Source organism: Oncorhynchus mykiss, chromosome Y, assembly GCF_013265735.2.
Source record: "Oncorhynchus mykiss isolate Arlee chromosome Y, USDA_OmykA_1.1, whole genome shotgun sequence".
Taxonomy (NCBI): Eukaryota; Metazoa; Chordata; class Actinopteri; order Salmoniformes; family Salmonidae; genus Oncorhynchus; species Oncorhynchus mykiss.
In genome coordinates, this window is record NC_048593.1 from 3,654,100 (window position 1) to 3,676,562 (window position 22,463).

The window sequence follows — 22,463 nt, forward strand, 5'->3', positions numbered from 1 at the left end:
ATCTATTGGGTGAAATACCACACTGTGCCATCACAGCACCTGTTGCCACAAGAAAAGGGAAACAAGTGAAGAACAAATACCATTCTAAACCATCCCTTTTGTACTTTAACTATTAGCACATAATTTGACATTTGAAATGTCTTTATTCTTTTGGATCTTTTGTGAGTGTAATGTTTGTTTACTGTTCATTTTTTTGTTTATTATCTTCTTCACTTTCTTTGCCAATGTTAACATACGTTTCCCATGCCAATAAAGCCCTCAAATTGAAAATTGAATTGAATCGAGAGAGAAGCCCTTATGAAAGCAAACCATACCTAGAGAAGCAGCTCCCTGGGCAACAAGCTCTCTTTGTTTTTTGCCTCAGAGAGCGAGCTACACTTGAAGCCATACTCACAGACACATGGCTTGCAATACACCAGAACTGAGTCTACCCACCACACAGCAAGTCTGTTCTGACGGTAGCCCAGAAATAACAGAACATGTACAAAATAGTAATGAACTGACAGAAGTTACGCCTTCAGAATATAGACTGTGTTGAGCTCGAACCAGTCAGTAAAGTATTGTACTGACCTTGACCAAACACGTAACAACCTCACCAAGTGGTTTGAATCTGTTGGAGTGCTGGCTAAGGTGTTGAGTTCAAATACCAATCGAAGCTACCCCCAGAATACGCTACAGTACCTTTTGTCACTAAGTCTTTTTGGAAGTGTCTTTGACCAGTGACCAAGTGAAGTGCACCCCGATAAAGACAGCCAGGTCCCTGTGGCACCAATTCAATATTCAACGTTCGTCCAGGACGTTGGGATGTGCCTTCAATAATAGCCACAAGGGGCAATGGTGAGAGCTATTACCACAAGCATAGCTGTTCTTACATGCTATGTCAGGTTCTAAGTCATGTATATGACAACCTCATGTAGGCATTATTAATTCATTTAGATAAAAGTTAAATCAAAAGTGATTTATTTAGGGTAGCTTGCTATATGATAGAGTAAGTTAGTGGAGTGAATAAGAGCACTTTTTTAAATCTCTAAATGGTTTAACTAGTGAAAAATATATGTTGTTATTGAACAAATCAGTGAGTTTGCTTCATTTACTATCATCCTAAATTAGGATATTGAATTATTTTGCCATGTCTAATTAATGTGTATTATGCTACATTCTATGATGTGGACAGTATGTGCTACTACATTACACAAGCTGCCGTTCTGACCACATCAAATTGGTGGTAATTACACAATATTTTTACCTTAGATTGTTGATGTTAGTATAAAAGTTTATAGTCAACACAATGACACAACATCAATTGCTTAAAAATATTTTGTTTTGTACAGTTTATGTTGTCATACACGTTAGGGGTTGCATGACTTAGAATGCAGCTATTGTTTTCTTTGTCAATGGCACGGATAATTCGGGGCAGTCACTTAAAATGTTGTTGATCGCACACCAAAACATGAATTTTAATCACTCAAATAACAGCCAACCCTTGTAAGTGTTGATATCCTATGCCAGGTCTTGATTTGTTGAAGTTATATAAGAGAACAAGTGTTTTCTGCCCATTTCCGTATTGGCAGCCTCTTGAAATCAACATCCGACATCCCAAAATATAAATAGCAGCCTCAAGCACATATAGATTATTCTGAGGTTTCTGAGGGGTCTTGTATAATGTACATTTGAACAGTGCATACATACAGACCAGTTTTGCTCCTGTTCTATTGGTTTCAACATAATAAGAAAAACGTATAGAAAAACCACATGAATTTCACGTGATCACATGTGAAGTGTTCAAAAAACATGTAAAGCAACATGATATCGATTTGAGTGGCAACCCCCTAGTTGCTATCGATTTGAGTGGCAACCCCCTAGTTGCTATCGATTTGAGTGGCAACCCCCTAGTTGCTATCGATTTGAGTGGCAACCCCCTAGTTGCTATCGATTTGAGTGGCAACCCCCTAGTTGCTATCGATTTGAGTGGCAAACCCCTAGTTGATATCAATTTGAGTGGTAACCCCCTAGTTGCTATCGATTTGAGTGGCAACCCCCTAGTTGCTATCGATTTGAGTGGCAACCCCCTAGTTGCTATCGATTTGAGTGGCAACCCCCTAGTTGCTATCGATTTGAGTGGCAACCCCCTAGTTGCTATCGATTTGAGTGGCAACCCCCTAGTTGCTATCGATTTGAGTGGCAAACCCCTAGTTGATATCAATTTGAGTGGTAACCCCCTAGTTGCTATCGATTTGAGTGGCAACCCCCTAGTTGCTATCGATTTGAGTGGCAACCCCCTAGTTGCTATCGATTTGAGTGGCAATCCCCTAGTTGCTATCGATTTGAGTGGCAACCCCCTAGTTGCTATCGATTTGAGTGGCAACCCCCTAGTTGCTATCGATTTGAGTGGCAATCCCCTAGTTGCTATCGATTTGAGTGGCAACCCCCTAGTTGCTATCGATTTGAGTGGCAATCCCCTAGTTGCTATCGATTTGAGTGGCAACCCCCTAGTTGCTATCGATTTGAGTGGCAACCCCCTAGTTGCTATCGATTTGAGTGGCAACCCCCTAGTTGCTATCGATTTGAGTGGCAACCCCCTAGTTGCTATCGATTTGAGTGGCAACCCCCTAGTTGCTATCGATTTGAGTGGCAATCCCCTAGTTGCTATCGATTTGAGTGGCAACCCCCTAGTTGCTATCGATTTGAGTGGCAACACCCTAGTTGCTATCGATTTGAGTGGCAACCCCCTAGTTGCTATCGCTTTGAGTGGCAACCCCCTAGTTGCTATCGATTTGAGTGGCAACCCCCTAGTTGCTATCGATTTGAGTGGCAACCCACTAGTTGCTATCGATTTGAGTGGCAAACCCCTAGTTGCTATCGATTTGAGTGGCAACCCCCTAGTTGCTATCGATTTGAGTGGCAACCCCCTAGTTGCTATCGATTTGAGTGGCAACCCCCTAGTTGCTATCGATTTGAGTGGCAACCCCCTAGTTGCTATCGATTTGAGTGGCAACCCCCTAGTTGCTATCGATTTGAGTGGCAAACCCCTAGTTGATATCAATTTGAGTGGTAACCCCCTAGTTGCTATCGATTTGAGTGGCAACCCCCTAGTTGCTATCGATTTGAGTGGCAACCCCCTAGTTGCTATCGATTTGAGTGGCAACCCCCTAGTTGCTATCGATTTGAGTGGCAACCCCCTAGTTGCTATCGATTTGAGTGGCAACCCCCTAGTTGCTATCGATTTGAGTGGCAAACCCCTAGTTGATATCAATTTGAGTGGTAACCCCCTAGTTGCTATCGATTTGAGTGGCAACCCCCTAGTTGCTATCGATTTGAGTGGCAACCCCCTAGTTGCTATCGATTTGAGTGGCAATCCCCTAGTTGCTATCGATTTGAGTGGCAACCCCCTAGTTGCTATCGATTTGAGTGGCAACCCCCTAGTTGCTATCGATTTGAGTGGCAATCCCCTAGTTGCTATCGATTTGAGTGGCAACCCCCTAGTTGCTATCGATTTGAGTGGCAATCCCCTAGTTGCTATCGATTTGAGTGGCAACCCCCTAGTTGCTATCGATTTGAGTGGCAACCCCCTAGTTGCTATCGATTTGAGTGGCAACCCCCTAGTTGCTATCGATTTGAGTGGCAACCCCCTAGTTGCTATCGATTTGAGTGGCAACCCCCTAGTTGCTATCGATTTGAGTGGCAATCCCCTAGTTGCTATCGATTTGAGTGGCAACCCCCTAGTTGCTATCGATTTGAGTGGCAACACCCTAGTTGCTATCGATTTGAGTGGCAACCCCCTAGTTGCTATCGCTTTGAGTGGCAACCCCCTAGTTGCTATCGATTTGAGTGGCAACCCCCTAGTTGCTATCGATTTGAGTGGCAACCCACTAGTTGCTATCGATTTGAGTGGCAAACCCCTAGTTGCTATCGATTTGAGTGGCAACCCCCTAGTTGCTATCGATTTGAGTGGCAACCCCCTAGTTGCTATCGATTTGAGTGGCAACCCCCTAGTTGCTATCGATTTGAGTGGCAACCCCCTAGTTGCTATCGATTTGAGTGGCAACCCCCTAGTTGCTATCGATTTGAGTGGCAACCCCCTAGTTGCTATCGATTTGAGTGGCAACCCCCTAGTTGCTATCGATTTGAGTGGCAACCCCCTAGTTGCTATCGATTTGAGTGGCAAACCCCTAGTTGCTATCGATTTGAGTGGCAACCCCCTAGTTGCTATCGATTTGAGTGGCAACCCCCTAGTTGCTATCGATTTGAGTGGCAATCCCCTAGTTGCTATCGATTTGAGTGGCAACCCCCTAGTTGCTATCGATTTGAGTGGCAACCCCCTAGTTGCTATCGATTTGAGTGGCAACCCCCTAGTTGCTATCGATTTGAGTGGCAACCCCCTAGTTGCTATCGATTTGAGTGGCAACCCCCTAGTTGCTATCGATTTGAGTGGCAACCCCCTAGTTGCTATCGATTTGAGTGGCAATCCCCTAGTTGCTATCGATTTGAGTGGCAACCCCCTAGTTGCTATCGATTTGAGTGGCAACACCCTAGTTGCTATCGATTTGAGTGGCAACCCCCTAGTTGCTATCGATTTGAGTGGCAACCCCCTAGTTGCTATCGATTTGAGTGGCAACCCCCTAGTTGCTATCGATTTGAGTGGCAACCCACTAGTTGCTATCGATTTGAGTGGCAAACCCCTAGTTGCTATCGATTTGAGTGGCAACCCCCTAGTTGCTATCGATTTGAGTGGCAACCCCCTAGTTGCTATCGATTTGAGTGGCAACCCCCTAGTTGCTATCGATTTGAGTGGCAACCCCCTAGTTGCTATCGATTTGAGTGGCAACCCCCTAGTTGCTATCGATTTGAGTGGCAACCCCCTAGTTGCTATCGATTTGAGTGGCAACCCCCTAGTTGCTATCGATTTGAGTGGCAACCCCCTAGTTGCTATCGATTTGAGTGGCAAACCCCTAGTTGCTATCGATTTGAGTGGCAACCCCCTAGTTGCTATCGATTTGAGTGGTAACCCCCTAGTTGCTATCAATTTGAGTGGCAAACCCCTAGTTGCTATCGATTTGAGTGGCAACCCACTAGTTGCTATCGATTTGAGTGGCAACCCCCTAGTTGCTATCGATTTGAGTGGCAACCCCCTAGTTGCTATCGATTTGAGTGGCAACCCCCTAGTTGCTATCGATTTGAGTGGCAACGCCCTAGTTGCTAGCTGTTAGTACAACCTGATTTCCCTCTTAAAAACTTGTAGGATCCAACTGTTTTTAAAAACATTTTTTATTTATTTTATTTTTACCCCCCTTTTTTCTCCCCAATTTCATGGTATCCAATTGTTAGTAGTTACTATCGTGTCTCATCGCTACAACTCCCGTACGGGCTCTGGAGAGACGAAGGTCGAAAGTCATGTGTCCTCTGACAACCCAACCAAGCCGCATTGCTTCTTAACACAGCACGCATCCAACCCGGAAGCCAGCTGCACCAATGTGCACCAATGTTTCGGAGGAAACACTGTGCACCTGGTGACCTTGGTTAGCATGCACTGCACCTGGCCTGCCACAGGAGTCGCTGGTGCGCAATGTTTTGTGTCAAGACTGCCAAAATGTTTCTAATTTGTTTATTAATTACTTTTCATGTTCAAAACTGTGCACTCTCCTCAAACAATAGCATGGTATTATTTCACTGTAATAGCTTCTGTAATTTGGACAGTGCAGTTAGATCATCAAGATATTGATATTGACTTTCTGCCTATATCAGATATGTCTATGTCCTGGGAAATGTTCTTGTTACTTACAACCTCATGCTAATTGCATTAGCCTAAGTTAGCTCAACCGTCCTGTGGATGGGACAATGATCCCAGATAAATTTTGAATTGATTTCAGTGATTTATTGATACTTGTCAAAACAACAGGGTTTTTGTGCATGTGAAGTTTATAAAGTGCTGTAACGGTTTTCTTCTGGTGAAAGAGAGGCGGACCAAAATGCAGCGTGGTTATTTATAAACATCTTTAATAAAGATGATAACTTGAACAATGTATAATACAAAATAAGAACATGTGGAAAACCAAAAACAGTCCTACAGTGCCTTGCGAAAGTATTCGGCCCCCTTGAACTTTGCGACCTTTTGCCACATTTCAGGCTTCAAACAAAGATATAAAACTGTTTTTTTGTGAAGAATCAACAACAAGTGGGACACAATCATGAAGTGGAACGACATTTATTGGATATTTCAAACTTTTTTAACAAATCAAAAACTGAAAAATTGGGCGTGCAAAATTATTCAGCCCCTTTACTTTCAGTGCAGCAAACTCTATCCAGAAGTTCAGTGAGGATCTCTGAATGATCCAATGTTGAACTAAATCACTAATGATGATAAATACAATCCACCTGTGTGTAATCAAGTCTCCGTATAAATGCACCTGCACTGTGAGCCTGAAATGTGGCAAAAGGTCGCAAAGTTCAAGGGGGCCGAATACTTTCGCAAGGCACTGTAACTGGTGCAAAACACAGAGACAGGAATAATCACCCACGAAATACCCAATGAATATGGCTGCCTAAATATGGTTCCCAATCAGAGACAACGATAAACACCTGCCTCTGATTGAGAACCACTCTAGGCAACCATAGTCTTACCTAGAATACTACACTGAACACAACCCCATCAATCTACAAAACCCCTAGACAAGATAAACACACAGTCACACCCTGGCCTAACCACAATAATAAAGAAAACACAAAATACTAAGGCCAGGGCACGTATAAAAAAAACACAAGTCATTGGTTTACTATTGTTGGACATGTATGTGTAGATAGTATATTTTATGTTTATGTTTTCAATATATCACAATCTGTTTCTGGATATTGGCTTCTACACCTGCATTGCTTGCTGTTTGGGGTTTTAGGCTGGGTTTCTGTACAGCACTTTGAGATATCAGCTGATTTACGAAGGGCTATATAAATACATTTGATTTGATTAGATTTGATTTGATTTATTGAGTTGGACAAGTCAAAACTGTGTTTTGACATTTGGCTCTTTATCAATATATCTGTCAACAGGAAGCGGCAATAGCATCATTTTCAACTTACGTTTTAGGGATTTAACCTCTTTCAGCTAGGGGACACTATTTTTATGTTTGGAAAAAATAACGTTCCCAAAGTAAACAGACTATTTATCAGGCACAGATGCTAGAATATACAAATAATTAACAGACGATAGAAAACACTCTAAAGTTTCCAAAACTGTCAAAAATATTGTCTGTGAGTATAACAGCACTGATATTGCAGGCAAAAACCTGAGGAAAATCAAACCAGGAAGTGGCTTCTATTTTGAAAGCTCCATGTTCCATATCCTGCCTTCGCTCAATTTAAAGAGATATCAACCATATTCCTTGTCCTACGGCTTCCTTGAGGTGTCAACCGTCTTTAGACATAGTTTCAGGCTTTTTAAAAAAAATGGTGTTCACATGAGTTTTGCACAACAGAGCTTGGGCAGCCATCCTCTCTCCTACTGAAAAAGACAGTGCCGTTCGATATATTATCTATTATATATTTTAAAAACAACCTGAGGATTGATTAAAAAAAACGTTTGACATGTTTCTGTGGACATTACGGATACTATTTGGAATTTTCGTCTGCGTTGTCGTGGCCGCTCGAGCCTGTGGATTTCTGAACATAACGCACAAAACAAACAGAGGTATTTTGGATATAAAAATAATCTTCATGGAACAAAAGGAACATTTATTGTGTAACTGGGAGTCTCGTGAGTGAAGGTAAGCGATTCATTTTATTGCTTTTCTGATTGTCGTGACCAAGCTACTTTGATGCTAGGTGTTCATAATGTTTTGTCTAGTGATCGATAAACTTACCCAAAGTTTAGATTGCTTTCGCTGTAAAGCATATTTTCAAAATCTGACACGACAGGTGGATTAACAAAATGCTAAACTGTGTTTTGCTATATTGCACTTATTTTTAGTAATATTATTTGAATGTGGCGCTCTACAATTCAGCGGTTGTTGATTACAATTATCCGGCTAAAGGGATGGGTAGCGTCAAGAAGTTAATGGAATTGTTCCTAATCATGTAGAAACTGCTGAATGAGTCCAAAAACGTGCTGCAATGGATTTATTTTGATGATACACCAGAAATCAACAAAAAGGGTTTGCACTACTGTGCCCTGCCTACTACTGGTGTCTTTTTTGCCCATCCCTTATGCGGAAACCATGCAACAACACATATTCTTGGGGCAAAGCATTAAAATGGTGCTTTATGGTGAAATGCTAGAGGAAAGATGGGCTTCAAGAAAATAATACCTGATGGTATTGAAATGTTTCTGTGGGTTTTCTTATCCAGCCTTGTGAGAAGCCCAAAGTGTGGCAAGGACAGCTTCCACCAGCATAGAGAACAAAAGCACACGCGCAGACGCACGCACAAACACACACACACACACACACACACACACACAAATACACACACACATGACCGGCTCACGTTCAATCGATACCCCATTCTAAATCAGTCTTAATTATACATTAATTCAGCCTGGAATTAGACTTGTTTTTTCAACAGCATCATCACGACTAAATGTTTCTGGAATATGCGTCAACTTCATTAACAAGATAGGATAGAGGTTGGAGAACAAAAGGTGCTCCACAAGGTTCAGTGGTAATGCCTCTGCAATTCATAAAAAAATGTTTACGTGCTAATTGAATCACTGAATTGAATTAACTGAATTGTAAAATATAACTGACCTAAACTTTGGTTCACAGAACTGGTCAGGTTGTGAGCTATGTTATGAGTTGGAGGAATTAGACTTGTTTTTTATAGAATAATACGATTTATTTGTGAATCTCTTCCACTGACAAATACGCACACACGCACACACTCACCTTTCCTCTTTTTTATCCTCCTCACATTAACACAATCACACACACACACACACACACACACACACACACACACACACACACACACACACACACACACACACACACACACACACACACACACACACACACACACACACTCACCTTTCCTCTTTTTTATCCTCCTCATATTTTAACACAATCACACACACACACAAACACACACACGCATACTCCTTCTACTGACCATAGGGCACACAACAAACAACCCATTTGGAAAATGACACAAAAAAACATGCTTGGTGCAGGAATATGGCTCAGGAGGCAGCACACTGGGGTGATTGATGGGGTCGGATCGACAGTTAATCACGGAAATGGTTCTGTTATCCACAACAGCTAAATCAGCACTGTGGCACATGGTACCGCTAGCCACCACTGCTGATCCGGCTCATGATGTCATTCCCTCCTCAGAGCAAGCTGGGTGGGGGTTGAGGGGAGGTTCTCTCAGGGTTCTCTGTGCGTTGTTCAGGTTAACAGATTATATGTCTACCCTTCCTCCACCCCTATATCCCTTACACTGGGGTCTCGGTGTCTGTGAGACATAATGGCAAGCTGGAATCAGGGTGGAGGTGGTCAGTGCACCCTACCAGTGGACCTTTGTTTTATATTTTTAGATCGACCAGAGTCAATACATTCATTTTTTATGGACATCGACAGAGTTCTAGTTGACACCTCATTTCATGGAGTATCTGCAACACTGAAAGGGCAATTCTGCCACTTTTCAACCTCATATTCAGTGTCTCCGGCACCATACAGGTGTCTAACACCGTATAAAAAATGATCACTGAAGCTGTGATGGAAAAGGACATTTTGGTATAATGTTATAAATGCCGACATGTAATTTATTCGTTGAACATGGTAAGATCTTTTTGTGTCGGTAAAATTCATTATGCAAGAAATGATGGTGGAAAAGCCTTTTTTTTGCGCAAATATTGGTATAATAACCATCATATCAAAGTAACTTGGAGTCACAGCGATGATATGGTGTGTGGTCCTCCCACTACAACTTGGGTAACTATGCAGTTTATTCAGCTACAGATAAAATAGCTTATGGTGAACTTCACTGGGTGTTGAAAGTGCATGGTGATCTTGATGCTCCTTTCTAATAAACATCGAGGGTCTGGTTCTGGCGAGATGACGATGGTCGATGCTCGACTGCTGATTGACAAATAAAATATTCTCGCCCTTATCCATAATAAGCTCATCATGTAGACTACCCGCACAGCCTACCAGCACTGTATCTGTGAGCTGTTGACTAGAGAGCGAAACAGTACATTTGGTGTGCACTGCGTGATCACGCACTGATTTTTATCCACAATCATTTGGTGGAAACACCACTGGTGGGAAAATGCACATATTTTCTTGGATGGAAACCTATATTGTGACATCATAGGATAAGATTAAAAGTAAGAAAAAGTGATTTCCAAACTCTGCAACTAGTTTCTAGACAGTGGGAGGGTATTTTCTCGCTCCCCACGTCACCACGAATCTCACAGTGTTTGAAAATCACTGTTTTAAAAATGTTTTAACTTTTGATTAGTTCATTGGGTAGATCTTTTTAACTTCCTTTTTTTTCTTCATAACATAGACAGGCCATTTTCACAATTGTAGACACTGGTATTGTGTTGGATATAATGAAAATGAGGTTGAAAAGTGGTGGAATTGCCCTTTAACATTAAATTACTCTTAAACCATTGTGGAAACAATGCAATTACTATTGTAACAACATTGTATTAAAGGGCAACTCCACCATTTTTAAATCTCATTTTCATAATGAAATAATGTTTTTCTTACTTTCAATCCTACCCTGTAATATTTTTAACCACAGATCATAGAAACACACAGTTTTTACATTTGTAGACACTAGTATTGTGCTGGAGATAATGAATATGAGTTAGAAATTTGGCAGTATTGTCCTTTAACATATTGTTCCATAGTAACTTATTAATTGCTTTGTAATTGCATCATAATGGAGTTACTTGGAATAAAGAACATTCAGTTGTTATGCAATTAAACCAAGTAACAGACGCTATAATTACATAATTACTACACAGGTACAAGAGCAACCTAATGTGAAGTGATCTATACTTTAAACCAGGGTTCTCCAACCTTGTTCCTGGAGAGCTACCGTTCCTTAAATTTACACTCCAAGCCTAATCTATTGCACCTGAATCTAATAATTAGCTGGTTGATAAACTGAATCAGGTTAGTTACAACTGAGGTTGGTGTGAAAACCTACGTGAGGGTAGCTCTCCAGGAACATGGTTGGAGAGCCCTGCTTTAAACACTGTCCAAGTGTTACCAAATGTAAACATGTGTCTTGGTTTTCTATGATGATAGGTACTTCCTCTCTACAATCTGCTACACATCACAACAATACAGATTAAATACATTTGCGGTATTGTGTTTCAACAGTCCAGTTTAAACCTGCTGCTAAAATGCATACTTTGTCCTGATCTTGTCCATTTACACACTTATAAGATCTGATCAAAACCAGTTCACAATGCGTCTTTTAGTTTGTCTACACCTGTTAAAACCACGTATAAACTGGGCTAAAATGGGTGCCATAGCCAACTGAACACAGAACAAGACTACACTGGAGGAGCAGTATCACACAGCCATGTCGTCTAATGGTGGAATGAAGAAAAGCTAATTTCTTGCAGATAGCATCACCCACAAGTAATCTCGCAGACCAACCAAGCCCCGGCCTATGACTTGCGGGAGATTTTCTCAAGACTTCGAGACTACAGAGATGAGTGTCATCTCACCTTTTCTTATCGCCATCCTCCCACAAAGAAATGGTCACACAGAGAATATTCTGCGAGGCTCCTCGAACCTACCCGTTCTTGGCGAGAGCCTCGTCCGTTACGAGCCACCAGTGTTGTGATTTGAAACGAGAACGGAAGGCCATAGGAGGGAGTGCTATGGCCTCAATCGCCACAGGGATGGTTCTTTGAAGGCCCAAGTCTACAGAGCGGGCAGAAGGAGCCCCATTGATGTTACAGAGAAAAGAAGGCTTCCATTCAGACTTTCAGACGCTCCCGTCCAGAGCATAGAGGCTCCTTTGTGGAGTCAAGGAGGCCTCTCTAGATTTTCGGGAGCTATCGGTGGTGTACAGCAATAGACCTTTCGGTTGGTGGCCACACACAGATGGGGAAGGGGAGGGAAAAGAGGGTGGGTGGAGGGTGCAAGACAAAGTCCCAGACTACAGTGCCTCAATGAGTCATTCCGTCCAGCCTGCTGCAAGAATGGCCCGTTGTGTCAGGCTGGTGTCAAGGTCGCTCAGTCCTTCAGACACCCACTTCGGGCTTACTGCCGCAGCCCAGCAAGACCCACCGTGGCTGGGACAACGGCGTCCCAGAGTTACTTAACTGTTAATGAAGCCATTATCCAACAAGGTAACTCTGACAGGCACAGAGAAACAATTGTTGTACCTTGTTTTGATGTTGAATTGAACCACATCAACCTTGTTTATGGTAATTTGGCCGTCTGTCTGGTACCAAACAAAATATCAGATCCTTCAAAATGACAAGATATTGAAGACAGAGTAAATATTAATGATACACACATAAGTATATTCTCTCACTTGAATAGACAACACATTAAACAGTTCATGTTTGGTGAGACATACATCCTTGGATGAGAGAGAGATGCTTGTGCAAGCTGCCCCTCAAATGAATAGAGTAGACTTGAGACAATTGCGTTTTGGAGAAGAGAGAGACAGAAAAGGAGAGCGGGAGAGAGATCCAGAGAGATAAAGAAAAGGAAAGCCCCACCACCACCATTTCATCCATCTGCAAGGTCCTGAGCCTGCTCCCCTGTTCTTTCCATCCAGACTGCAGCTGTTTAATCCTCCTCCCTACACACACACACAACCCCCCCCCCCCCCCCCCCCGCCCGCCCGCCCACAGTCTCAATTACAGAAAAAAGGTCACTATGGCCACGTGTCTGCTCAATACAGCCGGACTTCTGTCCAATTCCACGGACAGCTGACACATAGACCACCCCCAGCCAGCAGGCCAGTTTACAACCACATAGTTTCCCTTCAAAATATATTGTCTGCTTCTCTCCCAAATCCCCCCTGAATTGCGGTGAAAATCGCTATTTAATAGACAATTACGTTAAGAAGGCTGTAAATCAGCTTCAGAGGGATAAAGAGGACATTAGGCTTTATTTACAGAAATCTCTACTTAGTGGTGGTAATAAGGAGCACATGTGAGGGAGCAAGGTCCGTCAGAGCAGGTCGAAGAGCTACACTATCTCTACTAGAATCCATCATGACAAGAGCTGTAGATTTGTATAGAGTATATTCCCATAGAGCATATTTCTATGTTGTCAGTGGCAAATGTAGGCTTCGCCTGTCATAATGATGGCTAGGGAGCCATACTTGAGCTTGCCAACACTGCATTGGTCTAGGATGAAATAACTGTAAAAAAATGGGTGCATGATCCAAAATTGTGAGGATTGTTGAGGAATGGGATTGTGGTAGTATTGGAAGAGACGTAGACTGTCCCAAACAGCTCCAGGTAAGCTTACATGGTTTATGAGGTCTCCACTCATCCTGAATTACAAGGGCTCTTCTTTCTCCTCCACTTCAGCTCTACTTGTGGGAGCACTACTAGTTGACCACGGCAGAGAGAAGAGATATGGCATTTATCTTTAATAAGAACTCTGCTCTCTTTCACTCCCTCCTCCCTTCTTCTCTCCTTTTTATCACTCTCTAATCCCTCTATCTTCCACTCATCACCGTTTTCTTTCCTTTACTTCCGGGTTCTGTTTCTGCTTTTCCTCTTCTGTATTCCTATTCCTCTTCCTCTGCTGCATCTTCCACTTCTCCTTTCCTATTCCTCCTCCTCTGCTGCATCTTCCACTTCTGTATTCCTATTCCTCCTCTGCTGCATCTTCCACTTTCCTATTCCTCCTCCTCTGCTGCATCTTCCACTTCTGTATTCCTATTCCTCCTCCTCTGCTGCATCTTCCACTTCTGTATTCCTATTCCTCATCCTCTGCAGCATCTTCCACTTCTGTATTCCTATTCCTCCTCCTCTGCTGCATCTTCCACTTCTATATTCCTATTCCTCCTCCTCTGCTGCATCTTCCACTTCTGTATTCCTATTCCTCCTCCTCTGCTGCATCTTCCACTTCTGGATTCCTATTCCTCCTCCTCTGCTGCATCTTCCACTTCTGTATTCCTATTCCTCCTCCTCTGCTGCATCTTCCACTTCTGTATTCCTATTCCTGCTCCTCTGCTGCATCTTCCACTTCTGTATTCCTATTCCGCCTCTGCTGCATCTTCCACTTCTGGATTCCTATTCCTCCTCCTCTGCTGCATCTTCCACTTCTGTATTCATATTCCTGCTCCTCTGCTGCATCTTCCACTTCTGTATTCCTATTCCTCCTCCTCTGCTGCATCTTCCACTTCTGTATTCCTATTCCTCCTCCTCTGCTGCATCTTCCACTTCTCCTTTCCTATTCCTCCTCCTCTGCTGCATCTTCCACTTCTGTATTCCTATTCCTCCTCCTCTGCTGCATCTTCCACTTCTGTATTCCTATTCCTCCTCCTCTGCTGCAGCTTCCACTTCTCCTTTCACATATTGACCTCTATCACTCTTGACCTTATCTCTCCCCTTTCCCCCACTATCTGTTTGTCCTCGATCCACAATTGTTTTTTATTTACCTCTTTCTATGCTCTCTTCGTCTCTTCTCCTCCCTATCTCTCGGTTCTTCTTCCCCTCTGTTTTTTCTTACCTCTCCCACATTTCTCTTTCTATTTCCCCATTACCGATCCTTTTTTATTCCCTATTTTTCCCTCCACTCCCTCATTTCGATCCCCACTTCGAGTCCACATCCTCTCATCATTTTTTGTTTCCCCCTCTATTTCTACTTCCTTCTCTCTATGCCCCTGGTATCCCTCACTCCCTCACTCTATCCATCTCTCCACTTCATTCTCTATTTCTACTTCCTTCTCTCCATACCCCTGGCATCCCTCACTCCCTCACTCTATCCATCTCTCCACTTCATTCTCTATTTCTACTTCCTTCTCTCCATACCCCTGGCATCCCTCACTCCCTCACTCTATCCATCGCTCCTGTTCGTTCTCTATTTCTACTTCTTTCTCTCTATGGCCCTGGCATCCCTCACTCCCTCACTCTATCCATCGCTCCTGTTCGTTCTCTATTTCTACTTCCTTCTCTCTATGGCCCTGGCATCCCTCACTCCCTCACTCTATCCATCTCTCCTGTTCGTTCTCTATTTCTACTTCCTTCTCTCTATGGCCCTGGCATCCCTCACTCCCTCACTCTATCCATCTCTCCTGTTCGTCCTCTATTTCTACTTCCTTCTCTCTATGCCCCTGGCATCCCTCACTCCCTCACTCTATACATCTCTCCTGTTTGTTCTCTATTTCTACTTCCTTCTCTCTATGCCCTTGTCATCCCTCACTCCCTCACTCTATCCATCTCTCCTGTTCGTTCTCTATTTCTACTTCCTTCTCTCTATGCCCCTGGCATCCCTCACTCCCTCACTCTATCCATCTCTCCTGTTCATTCTCTATTTCTACTTCCTTATCTCTATGACCCTGGCATCCCTCACTCCCTCACTCTATCCATCTCTCCTGTTCGTTCTCTATTTCTACTTCCTTCTCTCTATGACCCTGGCATCCCTCAATCCCACTCTCCTTGTCTTTTTACCACGTCTTTTTCCATTCTCTCCCTCTCCCTCTTTAGCTCTCCTGTTCTCTCCTTGCATCCCTCACTCCCTCTCTTCTCATGTCTATTTACCCCCATTTTCCCATCTTTTTCTTTCTCCTTTCTTTGACTCATTCTACCCTCGTATCCCTCCCTCCCTCTCTCTATTTGCCGTCTTTTCTCCATCTCTCTATCTCCCTCTGTTATTATTCGCCTGTTCTCTCCTTCATCTCCTGAAGAAGGCACACAGCACTGCAGCACTACTGCAGATCTCAGCACAAATGAGATTCTATTTTCTGCCTCTGCTTCCTGTTCCTCCTTTCGCCCCGTCGCCATGGTTACCAGCTCGTGTCCACAGAGGTCTAGCTTCCTCCCGTCTCAGTCACAGCGCCAGAGCTAGGCCGGGGTTATCGCTCTCTCCCTCTCTCTGTCTCTCCTGCTCCATTTGTGTTTTTCCCCTGCTATTCCTACATCTCTCTCTCTCTATTTTCATCTCTCTATCGCTCCAATCTTCGTTCACCATCTACTGTATATGGAGTGTTTGCAAATATCGCATCCCTTTCGCCACTTCTTTTTCTTGATGGCTCTGCATTGTCTCTCGGAAGGGCTGTGTTATTGCCGACCCCTTCAGAGATAAGTTCTCTCCAGAATTCTCTGGAGGAGCCAAGGAAGCCTTTGGCACAGCCTATTCCGCTACTGATGTGCTATAAAGGACACTTGTTTATCATCGGATGCTAAAGAGGGAGCCAATGGGGACTGCATGCGGCTATGACACATTGTAATCAACAGTATTCAATCCCAAGAAAAGGTGGCGAAGTGACAAAGAGTTAGTCATGCAGTTCAGCAATGATGTCATTGCTTTAAAAGTAGTGAGGGAAAGATAGCTATTACTGAGGATGAGGCAGAAGTTGAGGCTTTGTGTAAAAAAACATCTATAGTAGGCTAACTTACGCCAAACAAGATCCAAAATGATAAAGTATTGGAGAATTGTTACCCCAAGACTCCTAACATCTGAAGATATAATGAAATAATCAGTATACTATAGACTATAGTCAGGATTTTGACCTAAGTACCACATCCATTATATTTAAAAAACAGTCAGAAATGGTTTAACATTCCAGGTTGAGACCTTGTTTGGGGTTCAATTTAATGGATCCATTTCAGTTTGAGAGACCCATGCAGACACCACCTAACCACGCTAAAATGCAGCTCAATGTTTACTAATAAATTCAGGTTAGTATACAGCCGTAAACACTATAGCTGGGATCTGAGCAATAAGTGCAATTAGTCTCATTCTCCAACTCCTCTTTAAAATAACATCTTATTTTTCATTTGGTATGCACAAATTGTAGTAGAAAGCCATAGCGAATATAACCACCCTGGAGAAAAGTGACCGTTCAGATAATGTCCTGTACAGTACACGGTAAGGAAAAACTTCACACGGCAGATTACTTTATGAACAACAGTAACATACTATATGAATTGAATACAGTAGATTAGTTTAGGTTAGATTAGGTTCAGAGTCAATGTGCGGGGGCACCGGTGTCGAGGTAATTGAGGTAATATGTACATGTAGGTAGAGTTAAAGTGACTATGCATAGATAATAACAGAGAGTCGCAGCATAGTAGAAGGGGGGGGGGCAATGCAAATAGTCTGGGTAGCCATTTGATTAGCTGTTCAGGAGTCTTATGGCTTGGAGGTAGAAGCTGTTTAGAAGCCTATTGGTCCTAGACTTAGCACTCCGGTACCGCTTGCCATGCGGTAGCAGAGAGAACAGTCTATGACTGGGGTGGCGGGAGTCTTTGACAAATTTAGGGCCTTCCTCTGACATCGCCTGGTATAGAGGTCCTGGATGGCAGGTAGCTTGGCCCCAGTGATATACTGGGCCATATACACTACCCTCTGTAGTGCCTTGTGGTAGCATCATGTTGTGGGGGTGCTTTGCTGAAGGAGGGACTGGTGCACTTCACAAAATAGATGGCATCATGAGGTAGGAAAATTATGTGGACATATTGAGCAACATCTCAAGACATCAGTCAGGAAGTTAAAGCTTGGTCGCAAATGGGTCTTCCAAATGGACAACGACCCAAAGCATACTTCCAAAGTTGTGGCAAAATGGCCTAAGAACAACAAAGTCAAGGAATTGGAGTGGCCATCAGAAAGCCATGACCTCAATCCTATAGAAAATTTGTTGGCAGAACTGAAAAAGCGTGTGCGAACAAGGAGGCCTACAAACCTGACTCAGTTACACCAGCTCTGTCAGGAGGAATGGGCCAAAATTCATCCAACTTATTGTGGGAAGCTTGTGGAAGGCTACCCGAAATGTTTGATCCAAGTTAAGCAATTTATTGGCAATGCTACCAAATACTAATTGAGTGTATGTAAACTACCGACCCACTGAGAATATGATGAAAGAAATAAAGCTGAAATAAAGCATTCTCTCTACTATTATTCTGACATTTATATTCTTAAAATAAAGTGGTGATCCTAACTGACCCAAGGCAGGGAATTATTACTAGGATTACATGTCAGGAATTGTGAAATACTGAGTTTAAATGTATTTGGCTAAGGTGTATGTAAACTTCCGACTTCACCTGTAGTTTTTCCTTTTGTCCAGGTGGGAAAGGGCAGTGTGGAGTGCAATTCAGACTGCATCATCTGTATATCTGTAGAGATGGTATGCAAATTTGATTGGTCTAGGGTTTCTGGGATGATGGTATTGATTTGAGTCATGACCAGCCTTTCAAAGCACTTCATGGCTAAAAACGTGAGTGCTACGTGTCGGTAGTCATTTAGGCATGTTAGTGTTCTTGGGCAGGGCACTATGGTGGTCTGCTTGAAACATGTTGGTATTACAGACTCGGACAGGGAGATGTTGAAAATGTCAGTGAAGACACTTGCTAGTTGGTCAGCGGAAGCTCGTAGTACACGTCCTGATAGTCCGTCTGGCCCTGCGGCCTTGTGAATGTTGACCTGTCTAAAGATGTTAGTCACATCGGCTGTGGAGAGCGTGATGACATAGTCTTCCGGAACAGCTGGTGCTCTCATGCATGTTTCAGTTTTATTTGCCTCGAAGTGAGCATAGAATTAGTTTAGCTCATCTGGTAGGCTCATGTCACTGGGCAGCACATCCTCTCATGCATCCCTCAGTGTTACTTGCGTCGAAGCAAGCATAGAAGTTGTTTAGCTCATCTGGTAGGCTTGTGTCACTGGGCAACTTTCAGCTGTGCTTCCCTTTGTAGTCTGTAATGGTTTGCAAGCCCTGCCACATCTGATGAGCGTCGGAGCTGGTTTAGTACGATTCGATCTTAGTCCTGTATTGACACTTTGCCTGTTTGAATGTTTGTCGGAGGGCATATCGCCACATCCTCATCGGCAGACTCAACAGCCTTGGTTTCTCAAATGATTGCCTCGCCTGGTTCACCAACTACTTCTCTGATAGAGTTCAGTGTGTCAAATCGGAGGGTCTGTTATCCGAACCTCTGGCAGTCTCTATGGAGGTGCCACAGGGTTCAATTCTTGGACCGACTCTCTTCTCTGTATACATCAATGAGGTCGCTCTTGCTGCTGGTGAGTCTCTGATCCACCTCTACGCAGACGACACCATTCTGTATACTTCCGGCCCTTCTTTGGACACTGTGTTAACAACCCTCCAGGCAAGCTTCAATGCCATACAACTCTCCTTCCGTGGCCTCCAATTGCTCTTAAATACAAGTAAAACTAAATGCATGCTCTTCAACCGATCGCTACCTGCACCTACCCGCCTGTCCAACATCACTACTCTGGACGGCTCTGACTTAGAATACGTGGACAACTACAAATACTTAGGTGTCTGGTTAGACTGTAAACTCTCCTTCCAGACCCATATCAAACATCTCCAATCCAAAGTTGAATCTAGAATTGGCTTCCTATTTCGCAACAAAGCATCCCTCACTCATGCTGCCAAACATACCCTTGTAAAACTGACCATCCTACCAATCCTCGACTTTGGCGATGTCATTTACAAAATAGCCTCCAATACCCTACTCAACAAATTGGATGCAGTCTATCACAGTGCAATCCGTTTTGTCACCAAAGCCCCATATACTACCCACCATTGCGACCTGTACGCTCTCGTTGGCTGGCCCTCGCTTCATACTTCATACTCGTCACCAAACCCACTGGCTCCATGTCATCTACAAGACCCTGCTAGGTAAAGTCCCCCCTTATCTCAGCTCGCTGGTCACCATAGCATCTCCCACCTGTAGCACACGCTCCAGCAGGTATATCTCTCTAGTCACCCCCAAAACCAATTCTTTCTTTGGCCGCCTCTCTTTCCAGTTCTCTGCTGCCAATGACTGGAACGAACTTCAAAAATCTCTGAAACTGGAAACACTTATCTCCCTCACTAGCTTTAAGCACCAACTGTCAGAGCAGCTCACAGATTACTGCACCTGTACATAGCCCACCTATAATTTAGCCCAAACAACTACCTCTTTCCCAACTGTATTAAATTAATTAATTTATTTTGCTCCTTTGCACCCCATTATTTTTATTTCTACTTTGCACATTCTTCCATTGCAAAACTACCATTCCAGTGTTTTACTTGCTATATTGTATTTACCTTGCCACCATGGCCTTTTTTGCCTTTACCTCCCTTCTCACCTCATTTGCTCATATTGTATATCGACTTGTTTATACTGTATTATTGACTGTATGTTTGTTTTACTCCATGTGTAACTCTGTGTCGTTGTATCTGTCGAACTGCTTTGCTTTATCTTGGCCAGGTCGCAATTGTAAATGAGAACTTGTTCTCAACTTGCCTACCTGGTTAAATAAAGGTGAAATAAAAATTTTAAAAAATCGGGATTCCTTATAAGCTTCGGGTTAGAGTCCTGCTCCTTGAAAGCTGCAGCTCTACCCTTTAGCTGAGTTCGAATGTTGCCAGTAATCCATGGCTTCTGATTGGGGTATGTACGTACAGTCACTGTGGAGACGACGTCGTCGATGCACCTATTGAAAAGCCAGTGACTGATGTGGTTTACTCCTCAATGCCATCGGGAGAATCCCGGAACATATTCCAGTCTGTGCTAGCAAAACAGTCCTGTAGTTTGATCACCTCTGATCACATCTGATCACCTTCTTATAGACCGAGTCACTGGTGTTTCCCGCTGAAATTTTTGATTGTAAGCAGGAATCAGAGGGATAGAATTATGGTCAGATATGCCAAATGGAGGGCGAGGGAGAATGAGATTTAAGTACGCGTCTCTGTGTGTGGAGTAAAGGTGATCTAGAATTTTTCCCCTCTGGTTGCACATTCAACATGCTGATAGAAAGTAAATTTCACTGCATTAAAGTCCCCGGCCACCAGGAGCGCCGCTTCTGGATGAGCATTTTCTTATGTTGGGATACAGCTCATTGGGTGAGGTTTTCGTGACAGCTTATCATGAGAAACTCTACCTCAGGCGAGCAAAATCTTGAGACTTCCTTAGATATTGTGCACAAGCTGTTGTTTAAATATATATGCATAGGGAATAGGGCCCTACCCCTTGTCTTACCAGGGGCTGATGTTCTATCCTGCATATATAGAGTGAATAACCCTCCAGCTGTACGTTCTCAACGTTCTCAATGTGTCACACCCTGATCTGTTTCACCTGTCTTTGTGATTTTCTCCACCCCCCTCCAGGTGTCACACATTTTGCCCATTATCCTGTGTATTTATACCTGTGCTCTCTGTCTGTTGTTAGTTTGTCTAGCTTGTCAAGTCAACCAGCGTTTGTGTCTAAGCTCCTGCTTCTCCCATTCTCTCTTTTTCTCGCCCTCCTGGTTTCGACCCTTGCCTATCCTGACACTGAGCCCACCTGCCTGACCACTCTGTCTGCCCCTGAGCCTGAGCCTGTCTGTCTACCTGTACCTTTGCCCCACCTCTAGATTACCGACCTCTGCCTACCCTGACCCTGTGCCTGCCTGCCACCTGGTACTGTTGCCCCACCTCTGGTTTACTGACCCACTGCACGCCTTGGCCTGTCTTTTGGCCTGTCTTTTGCCTGACCTTGTTGGATTATTAAACCATTGTTAATTCGATGTTGCCTGCATGCGCTTTTACCTTCATACCTGATATAATGTCGTCGTTCAGCCACGACTTGGTGAAACATAAGATATTACAGTTTTTAATGTCCTAACAAAAGTTAGCTAGCAGGACGGAAGGAAAAAAAAGGCATTTAGGCACGCTTCGCCTGATCCTCACCAGGCACCCTGATCTTTTTTCCACGAAATCTCACTTTCCTTCTCCAATGAATTACGGGGATCTGGGCCTGGTCGGGTGTCTGTAGTATATCGCTCCCGTCCAACTCATTAAAGGGTTAGAGTCATTGAAGAAAAACTCTCCGTCCAATTTGAGGTGAGTAATCACAGGTCTGACGTCCGGATGCTCTTTTCGGTCATAAGAGATGGTAGCAGCAACATTATGCACAAAACAAGTTATGAATAACGTGAAAAAACAAACAAATAGTTCATTTACTGTACTTGAGAATATTCAAATGGAGTACCTCACAAAAAGCAAACGGGCAACAAAATCAAAGCACATCCTCTAAAGCAAGTGAGAAAAGTTTTTTGCATTTTATGTTTTGTTATTATATATGCATTGCAACATCACCTGAATTCAGTCAACACTACCCCTGACAATGGATTACAGTACCAGTAATGGTACCGTCAATAGATTACAGTACCAGTAATGGTACCGTCAATGGATTACAGTACCAGTAATGGTACCGTCAATGGATTACAGTACCAGTAATGGTACCGTCAATGGATTACAGTACCAGTAATTGTACCGTCAATAGATTACTGTACCAGTAATGGTACCATCAATGTATTACAGTACCACTAATG